General features: G+C 41.6%; 1 protein-coding gene across 1 annotated transcript in view; it reads left to right on the top strand.

Annotated features, from left to right (window-relative positions):
* The window catches only part of XKR4 (XK related 4), a 299743-nt gene that overhangs the window by 171289 nt on the left and 110313 nt on the right, over nucleotides 1–18141 (top strand). The window lies entirely within an intron of this gene.

Here is an 18141-nt window from a genome sequence, read left to right as displayed (position 1 = left end):
GACTCTTTGCGACTCCCTGGACTGCCGACAGCCAGGCTCCTCTGTCCATGGGATTTTCCAGGCAAGAATACTGGAGTGGATTGCCATTCCCTTCTCCAAGGGATCTTCTCAATCCAGGAATCAAACCTGCATCTCCTGCATTGCAGGCCACTTCTCTACTGTGTGAGTCACTGGGGAAGCCACACAAAACTGGGCCCATAGAGTCCACGTATTCTTCGTGGACCAAATTTAAGCAATGAAATAGTACACTAAATGAAAGAAAATATGATTGCACTTAACATATCTGAACTTAATGATTAGGGATTCTAAAGATTTAATTTCTGTTTCCTAGTATGCTTTTTAGACTTTTTACACTCTCCCTAGCTCTTTCTCTGAGATGCATTAAAGGTTCCCAAAGTTCCCTGTAAAAGGTGACTATAAAATGATAAGGCTTTCATCAGTCCACTCATAAAAATAAATCATCTTATTTTATCATTCAGACTGTAGCTTTGTATTGACATGTCTGACCCACTTTCAACTATCAAAAGACATTCCATGAGGCAACGTGATGTAATGACAGATACTAGCCATAGAGTACAGAAGTTTGGTTTAAATGTGAGCTCTGCCGCTTCCTGGTTTTCATTTAACCCCGCCAAGCCTCAGGCTCAATCTGGAAAATGGGAAAAATAACTAATACCCAGAGTTCATTTCAGGATGGAGTGAAAGAATATATGCAAAAGAGCTTTATGAATTGGGTATGGTTATAAATCATATATAATTACCATCATCACCATCATTATTATCTTTGACCCAGAGCAGACATTATTGGTGGCTTTTTAATTGGCATATAATATGTCTCTTTTCCTAGGACCTGTCACAAAGATAAATGAGGCTGTGTAGCTAGGCAATGTCCAGACTATGCTAATGTAGAGCCGCGCCACTTAGTAGTTGTATTACTTCTCTCCAGTTACCAATCTCACTAAGATCCAGTTTCCTCACCTGAAAAATGAGGGAAATCATTGCCTTTACCTCAGAGGCAAAAAACGAGGATTAAATAAGAAAATGCCCATAGGGTATCTGGCACATGATAAGCACTCAATTATCATTTTCATTAGTACTGAATTCTCTCAGGGTAGAAACTTGGGAGAGATGTACTGTTCTATAAAAATAAATATTAGGGTCCACAGTGCATTAAAAGCTATTTAAATCCTCTTAACGTGATACATTTGAAGGGTTGCTTTTTCTATCCAAAGTGACTAAATCCAGCAGTAATGAGGGTATACTCCCTTAAAGCTTTCTACCAAGATCCTAAACTTCCTGAACTCTTTACCTCCACATCCTTGAGCTGTGGGTACCCAGGCATCTTCTGAACATAGACAGCTGCTGTTAGTACCTGATGACGTGTAAAAACATGAAGCAAATCCAAAAGCACCAAAGCTACACATTATACTAGAAAACCTAAAAGGTAGAAACCTAAATCCATTAAACAAACTCTTTGTGGGATAGACACATTTCCAAAGAATTACTTGCTTTACAAAATGACTAATTGTAGGATTCTTTGAAATAAAGAGTTCCTTGCAATACTATGCAGGAATTAAGGGACTATATGTGAATTAGATGTACATATGACAATACCTATGGATCTTAAAATGGGGCTTCCCAGGTGGTGCAGTGATAAAGAATATGCCTGCCAATGGAGGAGATGCAAGAGATGTGAGTTCGATTCCTAGGTCGGGAAGATCCCCTTGAGAAGGGCATGGCAACCTACTCCAGTATTCTTGCCTGGAAAATTCCATTGACAGGGGAGCCTGGTGGGCTACAGTCCATGGGGTGACGAAGAATTTGGACACAACTGAGTGACTGAGCACATGCACATGCACACTTGGATCTTAAAAACATGGCACTGGATGAAAAAAAAAGTAAAATATTTTTAATACAATGCCATTTAATAAACAAATGCATGCTAATAGATCAAAGATAAAACGAATATCAGTTTCTTAGAATGTCACATATACATTCACCATGCAACCCAGCAATCACACTTATAGCTATTTATTCTAGAAAAAGGAAGCATACATTCACACAAAATTGTGCATTTGAATATTCACAACAGTTATATTTATAATCATCAAAACATAGAGACAACCCAAATGTCCTTCAAAGGGTAAAATGATAAACAAGCTGTGTGAGATGAACATGATAACCGCTACACTACAGAAACTGGCCCAAACTATGGTACATCCATCCATACAATGGAATAGTACTCAGCAATAAAGAGAAATGATTAACACAGGCAACAACTTAGATGAGTCTCAAGTCGAGTGAAGAAAACCTAATCTCCAAATATTAAACACTGTATAAATCTGTTTGTATAATATTTTCGATATGTCAAAAGTACAGTGATGGAGAACAGACTGATAATGGCCAGGGTTAGGGTGAGGGTTGAGTTTAACTATAAATGGAAACCACAAGGAGTTTATTTAGCATAACTTCATCTTGACCCCTGGTGACTCAGACGGTAAAGCATCTGTCTGCAATGCGGGAGACCCAAGTTCGATCCCTGGGTTAGGATGATCCCCTGGAGAAGGGAATGGCAACCCACTCCAGTACTCTTGGCTGGAAAATTCCATGGACTGAGGAGCCTGGTAGGCTACAGTCCGTGGGGTCGCAAAGAATCGGACATGACTGAGCGACTTCACTTCACTATCTAGATTATGGTGACAGTTTAATGAATCTACCTGTGTGATAAAATGTAATGGAGCTACACACCAAAAAAACAAAAATAATGTGCTTGTTAAAACCGGTGACATTCAAAATAAAGTGTGTAGCTTGGTTAACAGTATTGCTCCCGGGTCAATGTCATTATTTTGATTGATAATTTTAATACTATTATGTAAGATGTTATCATTGGGGGAATCTGGGGGAAGTTCCCTTGGGAACTATGTACGATTTTTTTTCAACTTCTACGTGAGTCTAAAATTATTTCTAAGTGAAAAGTTTTTTTTAAGAACAACTACCAATTGAAGGAATGCATATTAAACACATTTTCATGGTTGCCTATGTGAAGAAAGACACAGGGACCTGTAGGTGAGGGAGAAAGATATTTCAGAGTATATATAAATATTTGACTTATAATTTTAAGGGGTGACATTACAGTTCTCTGTTACTAGATTATACACACCATGAAGTCAAGAACTATTTATGAGTCATTTCTGGATCTCTCAGGGACTAGCATAGTGACATGTATATAGGTTCACAATGAACCATTCATTCTATTATTAAACAAGTAAACTTGTGAGCATATCTATTTCATAGCCGAACTCTATAAAGCAAACAGTCCTAAATTTGCAACTCTATTCTGGTAGAAATGTTGATATTTCATGAATACATACTTTAACCATTATGCTTTATAAATAAGTGAAAGTATTAGTCAGTCAGTCATGTCTGACTCTGCAACCCCATGGACAGTAACCCAACAGGCTCCTCTGTCCATGGAATTCTCCAGGCAAAAAATACTAAAGTGGGTTGCCATTTCCTTCTCCAGGGACTCTTCCTGACACAAGGATAGAACCTGGGTCTCCTGCATTGCAGACAGATTCTTTACCATCTGAGCCACCAGGGGCTTTATATTCAGGTCTAAAATATTTCTGTATGAAGTTAAAGATGAAGTTATATCTTACCTAGCTCTTCCCCCAAAGTGGAATCAACTGCCATCAGTAGGCAGTGGAAATAACAGATGGGGGGGCCAGTACAGTCTTGAAAGAGCCTTAATGTCTCTTCCCACCAGGGTGCATCTTTCAATAGAAAAGAAATGATAGTTCCTAGAAATGTCCACATGGAGATTTCTGGAACCCAAACTGGGCTCTTGAGTTAAGATGCTCTGTTAATCAAATCACATTTTTTATTTCACTAGTTTCTGTATTTTATTCATGCTCCTCTTTCACCTAAAGTGAGCTTACATGTAATTTAATATTCCTTTATGATATTTTATGAATCAAGGCCACATCTCGACCAGTGATTGCAGCCCTTAAAGGTGTAATGAAGGTTGCTCAGAAATAATCAGACCGTATTTTCTCACTCTTTGTTCAAAACATCTAGGAAGAACACTTCGTATAAAATGATGACATGGAGAAAAGACAAAAACTAGGGAAAGCAAGAGAGGGAGTTAGGGAAGGAGTGGGAGAGACAATTTGTATGTGGTGAGAAGGGTGATGTTAAAATAATGGGTTTTTAAATAGCTAGGTGGACATGAAGAGAGAGACTCTGAAAGTTCACATGGTCTAGAAACAACACTGAAATACCTGGGAGGGAATTTTTCTAAAACAAGACTCTCTGCTAGCTTTTCTCATCTCCAAATGTTGTGATCCTTCTGAGAATAGGATAAGTAGCATTCTTATTCTTGACAGGAAAGGCAGGACTTTCCTCACTGTGTTATAAGAAAGTCAACCATGTGACACTTGGTTACCCTGCTGCCATATTCAATAGGAAGTGTCTTCCTTTCGTTACAAACAGCATGTCTTCCGTTTTGTCTCTTGCCTGAGCTGGCTGGAAACAAAAACCGATTACACAAACAGGCTGGTTTGGCATGCCCTGTATGACAAACTTAATGGAGCAATAAGTTAAAAATGTAAGAACTTTGTTAGGCACCATGAAAATAGCAAGTCATGTGAACCTTAGAGAGAGCTGCTCTTAAAAATGCAAAAAAAAAAAAAAAAGAAAGAAAGCTAATTTTAAAAAAATGCTAGCATTTTTAAAAATGCTAATTGCTCTCCCAAATTTTGTTTTTGAATATGCATCTTGAATTTGGACAACTTTCATCTACCTAGTTCCTCCTCCTGCACAATCCTTGAGGAGATAAATAAAGCTCTATGTTCCCTGATGGCATCTTAATATAAAGGCAACATCTCTGCCTGGATTCACCAGAAAGCATAGTCTGAGACAAGAGCCAGGGGGCATGTGGTTTACTGGGGAGATGGTTCCAGGGAAGAGAAGACAAGAAAGGAGGGACCATAGCCCAAGGTGCACTGTTGAGATGATCTCCATAATGGGTGATGGGCTGGACACCCCTGGGGGAGGCGAGAGGGGAGTTCTGATCCAGTGACCCCTCTGATCCTTGTGGTTAAGGGTGGTCCCAAGAATGGGAGGTCCTGGGGCAAAAATTAGGAGAAATGACTGCAGCTCCAATAAGGCTGCATCCTGTTAGCCCTATATTAGGTCAACGAACAGCAACAGCTTGAATAAAGTTAGACAGAGGCTGGGAGCCAGGGCACATGGCAGCCGTGGAGTGTCAAGGGAATCCCTCTTCAACACTTTCAAGCACTTTCATGCTTGTGACAAAGTTAAATGATAATTGAACTATCTCATGCAGCTGTTGACAAGCAGATGGCTCCATGTTAGGACCCAGAATGGGTTTCTCAAGTGGTCTAGTGGTAAAGAACCCACCTGCCAATGTAGGAGACGTAAGAGACATAGGTTCAGTCCCTGGATTGGGAAGATCCCCTGAATGAGAGCAGGGCAACCCACTCCAGTATTCTTGCCTGGAGAATTCCATGGATAGAGGTACAGTCCATGGGGTTGCAAAGAGTCAGACATGACTGAGTGGCTAACACTTTCACTTCCTAGGGCACCATCCCTGTAGTTACTAGCTTGGTAGATGGTCATGGAAGCTTTGACTGGGGTTTTCCCAGATGGGACTTTTTCCAACACTATGGACTGTACCTCTCCAAGCTTCTTTGTCCATGGGATTCTCCAGGCAAGAATACTGGAGTGGATTGCCACTTCCTTCTCCAGGGGATCTTTCAGACCCAGGGATCGGACCAATGTTTCTTATGTCTTGTGCATTGGTGGACAGGTTCCTTGCCACTAGCACCACCTGGAAACCCCAAATAGGACTCTATATATTATTGACTCCCTAGATGGAGGACCAGCCCCTGTTATCTTTAGCACACTGTTTGTTTACATCCTATTCACTAAATTTTTGCAGTCAATTGTGGTATGACAATTTTCTCTGGGTTATTAAACACAGTTGAGAACACTGATGGCTGAGCAAATAGCATAAGGAAATAACCATCTCTGTGATGATGGAGAAGGCTCTTCTCCTGTCCTCACTCATCTCCATGAGCCTCTTGGAGGGAACATTCCAGGCTCAGAACAAACGCTCACTGTCAGCACAGGAAACCTCCCTGCTCTCCTCCTGCTGAGCTCATGTCACAGACTACAACACTCTGGCCCGAGGAGACTTCTAGCTCTCTGCTATCAGAAATCAGGTGCTCAGGGTGAAACTGGGATAAACTCTAGACTCAATCAGCCAATGTAGGCTTGGAACGTGAGAACATTCAGTGTTCTCTTCTCAGCATCTGCCTGTATAAGATACAGCTGATGGCTCCATGGAGAGTGAGGCTGCCTGACAAAGGGAAGGGTATGCCGCTCACCATGAGGTTCTCCTATATACAGGAATGAAGTATTTTATACCCAATGTATGCAGACCTACAGCCCTTCGGTCCCCCATCTTTCTACAGAACTGTTTTGTCGTTACTGTTGTTCAGTCATTAAGTTGTGTCCAACTCTTTGCAAGCCCATGGACTGCAGCATGCCAGGTGTCCCTGTCCTTCACTATCTCCCTGAGTATGATCAGACTCATGTTCATTGAGGTGATGATGCCATCCAACCATCTCATCCTCTGTTGCCCCCTTCTCCTCCTACCCTCAATCTTTCCCAGTACCAGGGTCTTTTTAGTGAGTTGGCTTTTCCTATCAGTTCAGTTCAGTCATTCAGTCATGTCTGACTCTTTGCAGCCCCATGTACCGCAGCACACCAGGCTTCCCTGTCCATCACCAACTCCCAGAGCCTGCTCAAACTCATGTCCATTGAGTCAGTGATGCCATCCAACCATCTCATCCTCTGTCGTCCCCTTCTCCTACTGCCTTCAATCTTTCCCAGCATCAGGGTCTTATCCAATGAGTCAGTTCTTTGCATCAGGTGGCCAAAGTATTGGAGTTTCAGCTTCAACATCAGTCCTTCCAATGAACACCCAGGACTGATCTCCTTTAGGATTGACTGGTTGGATCTCCTTGTAGTCCACAGGACTCTCAAAAGTCTTCTCAACACCATAATCCAAAAGCATCAATTCTTCGGTGCTCAGCTTTCTTTATGGTCCAACTCTCACATCCATACATGACTACTGGAAAAACCATAGTTTTGGCTAGATGGACCTTTGTGGGCAAAGTAATGTCTCTGCTTTTTAATATGCTCTCTAGGTTTGTCATAGCTTTTCTTCCAAGGGGCAAGTGTCTTTTAATTTCATGGCTGCAGCTACCATCTGCAGTGATTTTGGAGCCCAAGAAAATAAAGCCTGTCACCACTTCACATCAGTTCAGTTCAGTCGCTCAGTCGTGTCCGACTCTTTGTGACCCCATGAATTGCAGCACACCAGGCCTCCCTGTCCATCACCAACTCCCAGGGTCTACCCAAACCCATGTTCATCGAGTCGGTGATGCCATCCAACCATCTCATCCTCTGTCGTCCCCTTCTCCTCCCGCCCCCAATCCTACCCAGCATTAGGGTCTTTTCCAATGAGTCAACCCTTCGCATGAGGTGGCCAAAGTATTGGAGTTTCAGCTTCAACATAAGACCTTCCAATGAACACCCAGGATTGATCTCTTTTAGGATGGATTGATTGGATCTCCTTGCAGTCCAAGGGACTCTCAAGAGTCTTCTCCAACACCACAGTTCAAAAGCATCAATTCTGCAGCACTCAGCTTTCTTCACCGTCCAACTCTCACATCCATACATAACCACTGGAAAAACCATAGCCTTGACTAGACGGGTCTTTGTTGGCAAAGTAATGTCTCTGCTTTTAAATATGCTATCTAGGTTGGCCATAACCTTCCTTCCAAGGAGTAAGCGTCTTTTAATTTCATGGCTGCAGTCACCACCAGCAGTGATTCTGGAGCCCAAAAAAATAAAGTCTGACACTGTTTCCACTGTTTCCCATCTATTTCCCATGGAGTGATGGTACCAGAGGCCATGATCTTAGTTTTCTGAACGTTGAGCTTTAAGCCAACTTTTTCACTCTCCTCCTTCACCTTTATCAAGAGGCTCTTTAGTTCTTCTTCACTCTCTGCCATAAGGGTGGTGTCATCCGCATATCTGAGGTTATTGATATTTCTCCCGGCAATCTTGATTCCAGCTTGTGTTTCTTCCAGCCCAGCGTTTCTCATGATGTACTCTGCATAGAAGTTAAATAAGCAGGGTCACAATATACAGCCTTGACATACTCCTTTTCCTATTTGGAACCGGTCTGTTGTTCCATGTCCAGTTCTAACTGTTGCTTCCTGACCTGCATACAGGTTTCTCAAGAGACAGGTCAGATGGTCTGGTATTCCCATCTCTTTCAGAATTTTCCACAGTTTATTGTGATCCACACAGTCAAAGGCTTTGGCATAGTCAATAAAGCAGAAATAGACGTTTTTCTGGAACTCTCTTGCTTTTTCGATGATCCAGCGGATATTGGCAATTTGATCTCTGGTTCCTCTGCCTTTTCTAAATCCAGCTTGAACATCTGGAAGTTCACGGTTCACGTGTTGCTGAAGCCTGGCTTGGAGAATTTTGAGCATTATTTTATTAGCATGTGAGATGAGTGCAATTGTGCGGTAGTTTGAGCATTCTTTGGCATTGCCTTTCTTTGGGATTGGAACGAAAACTGACCTTTTCCAGTCCTGTGGCCACTGCTGAGTTTTCCAAATTTGCTGGCATATAGAGTGCAGCACTTTCACAGCATCACCTCTGAGGATTTGAAATAGCTCAACTGGAATTCCATCACCTCCACTAGCTTTGTTCTTAGTGATGCTTTCTAAGGCCCACTTGACTTCACATTCCAGGATGTCTGGCTCTAGGTGAGTGATCACACCATCATGATTATCTGGGTCATGAAGATCTTTTTTGTACAGTTCTTCTGTGTATTCTTGCCCCCTCTTCTTAATATCTTCTGCCTCTGTTAGGTCCATACCATTTCTGTCCTTTATCGAGCCTATCTTTGCATGAAATGTTCCTTTGGTATCTCTAATTTTCTTGAAGAGATCTCTAGTCTTTCCCAATCTGTTGTTTTCCTCTATTTCTTTGCACTGATCGCTGAGGAAGGCTTTCTTATCTCTCCTTGCTATTCTTTGAAACTCTGCATTGAGATGGGAATATCTTTCCATTTCTCCTTTGCTTTTCGCTTCTCTTCTCTTCCCAGCTATCTGTAAGGCCTCCTCAGACAGCCATTTTGCTTTTTTGCATTTCTTTTCCTTGGGGATTTTCTTGATCCCTGTCTCCTGTACAATGTCACGAACCTCTGTCCATAGTTCATCAGGCACTCTGTCTATCAGGTCTAGTCCCTTAAATCTATTTGTCACTTCCACTGTATACTCATAAGGGATTTGATCTAGGTCATACCTGAATGGTCTAGTGGTTTTCCCTACTTTCTTCAATTTAAGTCTGAATTTGGCAATAAGCAGTTCGTGATCTGAGCCACAGTCTGCTCCCGGTCTTGTTTTTGCTGACTGTATAGAGCTTCTCCATCTTTGGCTGCAAAGAATATAATCAATCTGATTTCGGTGTTGACCATCTGGTGATGTCCACGTGTAGAGTCTTCTCTTGTGTTGTTGGAATAGGGTGTTTGCTATTACCAGTGCGTTCTCTTGGCAAAACTCTATTAGCCTTTGCCCTGCTTCATTCTGTACTCCAAGGCCAAACTTGCCTGTTACGCCAGGTGTTTCTTGACTTCCTACTTTTGCATTCCAGCACTTCACATCAGTCAGCTAATTTTGCCAGGATTCTGGAGAGATACAAACTTGAATCTCTTCTTCCCCTAGAATGAATGAATAAATAAATAATTAAATTATAATAAGGTGATAATATGAACAGTAATAAGGTTTCTTAAAGAGAAGGCAAAATGATTGTGTCTGGACCAGAAAAACTCTAAGAATCGAATTGTGCTGGTGAAAGCTAGCCCTGCAATGCGCATCAGCTTGGAGATCCCACAGGCAGGCCCCCAGCCCACTGGGACTGTAACACTGTGCCCCTGGACCACTGCTCCTTCTCTCTTCCTTCCCCACTTGATCCCCCAATGGATGTGATGGGTCAGATGCCCCAGGCCTATGGAGTTTTCAGCCAACTTTTAAAATTGTAAACGGCCGGAAGTCTGTTCCAGTGAAGGGATTACAAAGCTACAAGGCAGTATCTCGTCTTTTTAAAAGAATAAAACATTACACTCAGGCATACACTTTCCTCATTTGTCATAAAATCAGTCAGTTCAACAGGGCTGAGGATAAAGGTTCTGATTCTATCACAATTGCTATTTCCTGGGTAATAAGAACAAGCATGCTATTAATCTGTTTTTTTAAACATAGTTAATAATTTCTTTAATGTATTCCAACTGTTTGTATGTAAGGCTTCCCTGGTGGCTCAGAAGTAAAGAATCCTCCTGAAATGCAGGCGACAAGGGTTTGATTCCTGGGTTGGCAAGATCCCTGGAGAAGGAAATGGCAACCCACTCTAGTATTCTTGCCTGGAGAATCCCATGGACAGAGGAGCACGGCAGGCTACAGTCCACAGGGTCACAAAGAGTTGGACATAACATAACAAGTAAATAGCAACAACAATTTTTGCTAGTAGTTTCTTAATCTTTTGATGACATGAATTTAAGTTGTACCACGTCAGTATCGTGTCAAATAGTAGTCACTGCTATATTTGCTCCAAGCCACTCTTCTCCATTTTAATACATATTTACCATTAAAATATAAGAACACTGATTTTGCTATGAAGAATTAGTATATTGGGACTCTAAAGAGGGTAATTGGGGGAGAAATGCTCCTTTTGTTATCTCTGAGGGCTGAGAACCAGTTGCTGCTGCTGCTGCTGCTAAGTCGCTTTAGTCATGTCTGACTCTGTGCGACCCTATGGACAGCAGCCCACCAGGCTCCTGTGTCCACACAATTCTCTAGGCAAGAATACTGGAGTGGGTTGCCATTTCCTTCTCCAGAACCAGTTGCTATGAGGGTGAAAAGAATAAGGGACCTTCCTTTCAAGGTCAGTAACTTTCCTATCTATTTCTCCTGAACTTACCAGTAGCCCAAGGGGCCTTGGCTGCACTGCCCATTTCAAGGACAATTATTTGGTGGAGAACAAGGTTCTATTACTTCCTATTCCAGGTTTGAGGAAATACGTGAAGACATTTTCATGTAATATGTATCCTTACGAGAGGTTTGCATGAAAATTAAATGAAACAAAAATAACCATATCTCATAGGTAAATTTTATTTGCAGAGAAGACTAAAAATAAAATCAACAAAAGGGACTTTTTACCAAACACAAGATGCCAACCAGGTGTGATTTTACGTTGTGTGAGCTAATACTGTATAAAAATGCTCTGTACCATGATATGAAGCTCTTAGTATCTTAATAGCACTAGAGCACTAGACTCCTCTGAGAACCCAAATTAATTCTAATTATCTGAGAAAGAGAGGTGATGGAAATACAGCTCTTGGGTCAGATACATGCAGAGAAAGCCAAAGACTTGTTAGTCTGAGAGGCAGTGCTACCTAGGGGAGAGAAATAAAACTCTGATGAATGAGAGAAAGGTGTCAAGGTTCTTGTCCCACTGGAGGACTTCTGGGAGGATATTCTCCATCTCTTTCCTTATTGCAAATTCCCATGAAGAGCCTTCAAGATGCACAATGTGCACTGGAGCTCTTAGTGGTTCCTGGTGAAAGGTGGTCCCCAGGGCACTGTGGTCCCTGGAGGTGTGACCACAGACCATGTGAGGGGGCGGCTCTGCAGGTGACAGTTCAGCCCACTCCCCTTGAGGGAGGGTGGCTTAGGCTGGCCTCTTTGGGCTTGGGTCAAATGCATTCTTTCAAAACAAAAAACAAACAAACAAAAAACCAAATGCATTCTTTCCCTCCTAATGCATATTTTCCCCCCTTGGGATGATTAATGGGAAACAGAATCTAATTTTAAAAGAATTTCCACTAGGCAACTTTCCACCATAGAAATATAGGACAGAATACTGTCATTTTTATTAATACTATTATTGGCATAATGGAGGCAGAAGAAACTTGATGTTCTGGTGTTAAAAAAAAAAAAGGTTTTGTGGTTGTAGCTGTTGTTTAACATATTCAATACAGAAATTTTAAAATGACAAACCATGCAATTTTGCTCCTTATCAGTGACTAATGAGGAGAGACAGATAGATAGATAGATGTGTGTATTATGGTACATATATACTGTGAATGCAGATACATATATATATGTATATAATAATGTAAAGCTTTGTGTGTAGCCAGACAACAGAAGAAAATACAAGTTGCTAGAATCACTCTTTATTAATGTTGTTTCTTTATAACTCTTATGCACAGATTTTACTCTGCATTTTTCAGGTAGTAAAAATAACAGTGGTAACAGCTAAACTGTTTAATATGCTATAAGCTAGAGAAAGAAAATGAAACATTAGAAAATATATGTATAGCATCCTCATAGCTAGTAATGATTTCCTGTTCAGCTATATCAGTAGTTAACATTTGATCAAATATTGTTTAAGGACTGAAGTGTTTCTTATAAATATGAACCATTTGAAACATGTTCTATACATCTCATTTCCCCACAAGTAACATAAATGCTGTCTCCATCACATTGAACGGTGGGTTAAACTAGCTATATAATGCTTGATATATATAATTTAACATACTAGCTGTATAAGGCTTGATACACTGGACATTTGGAATTTTCCTCCCAAGCTTATTACTTTTGCCATGTTTTGTTTAGGTCTGAAGTTGGTAATGTAAGGGTCTGCAACTTTGGTCCAGGTTGCTCATTACACCTGGAAAATACTGATGAAAAGAGTCGAAAATTTAAATGCTATTTACATCTTCAGAAAGTCATTAGATCAGATTTTGTGTCATTGGATTAGATAGTGTGTGGAGGGTGTGGGTGATGCATGGGTGTCTGTGTGCAAGGCATGGTAGGGAATTCTATAGGTATGTTTGTGTGCTTGTATCATCTGTAACAGAAGAAATTACAAAATTAAGATATTGCTAGGACTGCGATTATGTTGATAAAATTGGTGAATTCCTGGTGTCCTTTTGTGATGTAAGGAAAACTCTATCTTCTACTAGCATGCTCCCCAAGATACTAATTAATAAGAATGACCCTATCAGAAAAATTAGTCATACAACAAAGATGGCAAACATCTTCCAAATGTGTCCACCTTGGAGGAACAGATGGACACACTGACATTTCTGAGTGGGCTTTATAGGAAACATCTCTTAGCAAGAATGAGAGCTGTGTGTTTAAGCCACTACCCTCTCATGTTCACTGCATGAACTTCATCCTCAGTGACCAAGACTAGAAATTTGTTTTCTTCTTAAATGTTGCTTTTTGGTAATTATGCTAAAATTTTAACCATGAATATGGCTTTCTCTAAATCTTACCTATATAAATATCTTTTTATTACCATGAACTTCCTTGGTCATCTATGTCTCTTGGGCAATATTTGTCTTTTCATTAATATAGCAAAGCAGAATCCTAAGAAGAACCTTAGTGAGCCCCTTCCAGTCCCCACTTTTGACACTCAGGAGGTCTAGAAACTGCTTTGCTTCCCAGCAGAGTGTTGACCTTCCTCATATGCCCTCAATCAGGCAAAGGCCAAGTTCAGTGTGATGGGAACACCTGCCAGAGTAAAATGCTTAAAGTAAATGAGAAGGACTAAAGACATAAAGCCACTTGAATGACAAATATCAAAGAGATGACATTGCAAATGAGCCCAGGATGCGGGTAACCTTGGTGAGCAGCGACACGCCCGTACGTCATGAACCCAGCTCGCACACAGGACACAGCTTCTCGTCTAGCACTCACCCAGCCATGAAGGAGGATGGTTCTCTCCACCTTCAGATAAAGAAGTCTGGTTCAGAAGCTAAGTGGCTCTGAAACTCAGAGGGGAGAAAATCCTTCCCAGTTAAATTATGACAGCCCATATACCAAGAGGACAAGACTGCTCAGTCTGTGTCTTCAAGCAGGCAAAGGGGCATTTTCCAGGAACAGGCTGTGAGCCATGTGTTTGTAAAGTAATATGAAGGCTCTAGATTCCACTAGGATAGTAGCTTACAGTCACAAACTTCTCAACTCTGTCAACTCAGTAGACTGCTGCCAAGAACCACTCAAAAGCTAACTTATGGAGATTTCCCTGGTGATCCAGTGACGTCGACTCTGCACTTCCAATGCAGGGGACCAGGGTTCAATTCTTGGTCAGGGAACTAAATCGCATATGCTGCAACTGAGAGTTCACCTGCCACAACTAAAGATTCCTTGTGCTACAACCAAGACCCAGTGCAGCCAAATAAATAAATTAGTTAAAAAAAAAAAAAGCTAACTTGTGGAGTCACATGGATCAAGGCGACACTTCTATGTCTCTGACCAGCATCATAAATTCCCAGACTTCACTGGTAGGTTCACTGGTAGGTTCCACTGGTAGTACAGTGGAAGCAACTGTGAGATCCACTGAGAGAAGGTGCCAAGGCAGCCATGAGGGCACTTCTGGAAGGGTAGACAATGTAGGCTAATGTCACCATTGTGTTTGTCTCTGACCAAGGGTGCAATTCAGCACCTTTCAAGTTTCTTCTGTCCCAATTGTTATGCCAAGTGATCTTACACAGCTGTCCCCAGTTTCCTGGGATTCAGTTCCAGATGTGAAGCCTCAAGTCTACTGCATCACTGTTGTTTTTAGTCGCTGAGTTTGCAACCCCATGAACTGTAGCCCACCAGGCTCCTCTGTTCACAGGATTTCCCAGGCAAGAATACTGCAGTGGGTTGCCTTCCTTCTCCAGGAGATCTTCCTGACCCAGGGATTGAACCCACAACTCCTGCACTGGCAGGCAGATTCTCTACCACTGAGCCACCAGAGAAGCCCATTGCATCATTAGTTCTTACAAAGGGATTATAATTCCTTACAGAATATTTCTGTTTTAAAACATCTTCCCTTTTTGGAGCCCAAGTAAAACCTCAAGGTGTTTAACACAGGAAGTGACTCTAAGGCTGTTGGCCTGGTAGCTATTTAAAAGACAAACAAGCCCAAACACCTGCACAGACGAGTCAACTTGACAGTTTTGCTCCTGTTTCTGGAACACAGTGACTTTTCTCGGAACACAAGTCCTTCTTTGTGTCATTCTGAGTTTCTATGGATAAGAACTTATGAGCCTATTCTTTTGTATTTATTTCTCAATTCCCTAAGCAGTTTACTTGATTAAAAAATACAATGGAATGCCAGTTCAGCTTCTTTGCCCAACCCAACATCTGTCTCCATTTGTTAGAATTGAATGACAAACATGGCCCATCTTCCTCTGCTTTCTGTGCTGATGTTTCGTCTCTAGAGCAGATGTTATTACCTGTTAGTAGAGAGTCCATGGGGGTCTCTTTAGATAGATGTGGGGGGCTCTGTGTTAACATATACAGAATTTCCTGCCCTAAGAGAGTAAATTATTATGAAACCAGCTCTTTCTGGAATCAAACCGCTGGCCATACGCTCCACGCAGTGCAATGTGGAATTGCATGATCCGGGTCAAACATGACGACCTCTCTTGAGGTGGGTGTCAGCACAGCCCACACAGGAGGTGGCAGAGGCAGAGGGGAAGAACGTGACACTGAAATTCAAATGTTTTCATCCCCCACTCACCTGTGGCAATTTTTTCTTACACTTGGCATGAGGAACAGGTGGGAACAGATGTGAGCATGGTCTACATTTCTGCTCACATTCACTGGGCCTCTTGTCTTCCAACCTTCCCTTCTGGCAGCTGATAAAGAATATTAACACATAGATGTGAAATTTAGAAGGATGGTACCAATGAGCCTATGTGCAGGGCAGCAAAGGAGACACAGATGTAAAGAACAGACTTTTGAATTCAGTGGGAGAGGGAAAGGGTGGGATGGTTTGAGAGAACAGCATTGAAACATATACATTACCATATGCAAAATAGATAGCCAATGTGAGTTTGATGTATGACGCAGGACACCCAAAGCTGGTGCTCTGTGACGACCTGGAGGGATAGGGTGGAGAGGGAAGTAGGAGGGGGATTCAGGAGGGAAGGGACACAAGTATACTTATAGCTAATTCATGATGATGTATCGCATAAAACCATCACACTTTTGTAATTATGCTACAATTAAGATAAAGAAAAAATTAAATAACATAATCAAATGTCGTAAACCACTTACATACAGAGAAGATGGACGAGAACCAGTTGTGATCACAAAGCCTCTCTATTGTCATCATTTTTCAGAGCACAAACTAGAGAAAAGGTCCAGGCTGACATTTTCCTCATGACTATGTTGTGAATGTAAGACTCCTGATGTCCATCACTGCTGATTTAGAGAAAGTGGAAAACTCTCCTGAGATTGCACGCTAATGTCCGTTACATACCAACTGTTCTGCACTTCCAACTGGAAGCAAAAAGTGATATGATCTCATGCAAATAACTAATTGTTAAGGAATAGAATTTGAGGGACCGCCCCGGTGGTCCAGTGGCTAAGACTCCATGCTCCAAATGCAGGGGGCCCGGGTTCAACCCTTGGTCAGGGAGCTAGATCCCACATGTCTCAACCAAGAGTTCCCACGCCACAACTAAAGATCCTGCAGGCCTCAACTAAATCCCGGCACAGCCAAATAAATAATTTTTTTTTAAAAGAAATAGAATTTGAGACTTCCCCCAGTTCAATGTAATATACATTGGTACCTCCCAGAATGAACAGAAAACAGGGCTCAATGGTACAGCTTCAGTGATGTGGGGGGCATGCCCCAGCCTTGGGGGGCTAGGACAGAAACCAACATGGAAGCAGTCAAGTTCATACAGTGAGGTGGCTTCCATGCTGGTGGTCTGCACAAGTCAGGAGCAGGGATCAAAAAAGAAGGTCTTCTTAGCAGTTTTAAACCACAACTGTAAGTTTCCATAATGGAGAAAAGAGAGAAGATCACTCTAAGAAAACATAATGTGAATGTGCAAAATACATTTCAGGCCAATGCATTGCTTATCAGAACTCAGGGCATTTTCCTCATCTTTGTGTCTTTACATATGTAGTTCCCATGGGCATTTTTGGAACTTTTCGCATGTTCTGAATTTTTAAAATTCTGAAATCTTTTGCACATTCATGTTATCTGTATATATAATGTGTGTATAAGTACATATATTATATACATATAAAGTATATGTTTAGTGTAAGCTCTTTTTTCATGCTATCAAAGAACAAATACAAGTTTGTCAGAATAAAATGTGATGACTGTTCACAGACAGCATCTCTCACACCTAACAGGAAGTGGCGCCGGCTTTTAGGATTGCCAAGTTTGTTCTCATTTTCTCACTTTCCCAAACACATTGGAAAATTAACATGTAATGCTTACCATTATCACATTGGTGATTCTACTCAAGATATTTTTAAAGCAGTGGGGTAATTTTATTGTGGATTCAATACACTGGTTTTCTTTCTTCTTTTGTATTGGCTTGAAATTTTCAGTAGTCAATATTTTTTTAAAAGGTATCAGAAAGGGCTCCCCTGGTGGTCCAGTGGTGAAGACCCCATGCTTCCACTGTAGGGGGTCCAGGTTTGATCTTTGGTAGGGGAACTAAGATCCTGCATGCTACACAGCTTGGCCAAAAATAATAAATAAATAAATAATTTTTAATTTAATAAAAAAAGCTATCAGGAGAGCTTACAAGCATATACACCCTGGAACTTGACATGCATTCTGTCCTTGGAGACATGTCTCTTGAATATTGTGCAGCACATAGAGGCACTGACCAGAAAGGGTATTTGTAGATTTTCAAAGCAGCACATCCTTTCTATACCTCAATTTCACCTCCCTCTTCAATACTGCAGGGCAGTGGGATGCTTTCAGGCCTCTCAGGTGGCACTAGCGGTAAAGAACCTGCTCACCAGTGCCAGAGGAGACACAGGTTTGATCCCTGGGTTGGGAACATCTCCTGGAGGAGGAAATGGCAACCCACTCCAGTATTCTTGCCTGGAGAATCCCATGGACAGAGAAGCCTGGCAGGATATGGTCTTTGGGGTTGCAAAGAGATGGACATGATTGAAGTGACTTAGCACTCACAGGATGCCTTCAATGAGAATGAAAATTGCA

The sequence above is a fragment of the Giraffa tippelskirchi genome, chromosome 6, assembly GCF_054371585.1.
Source record: "Giraffa tippelskirchi isolate mGirTip1 chromosome 6, T2T-mGirTip1v1.2.pri, whole genome shotgun sequence".
NCBI lineage: Eukaryota > Metazoa > Chordata > Mammalia > Artiodactyla > Giraffidae > Giraffa > Giraffa tippelskirchi.
The sequence above is the reverse complement of the archived record's forward strand: the minus strand, read 5'-3'. Positions and strand labels throughout refer to the sequence as shown.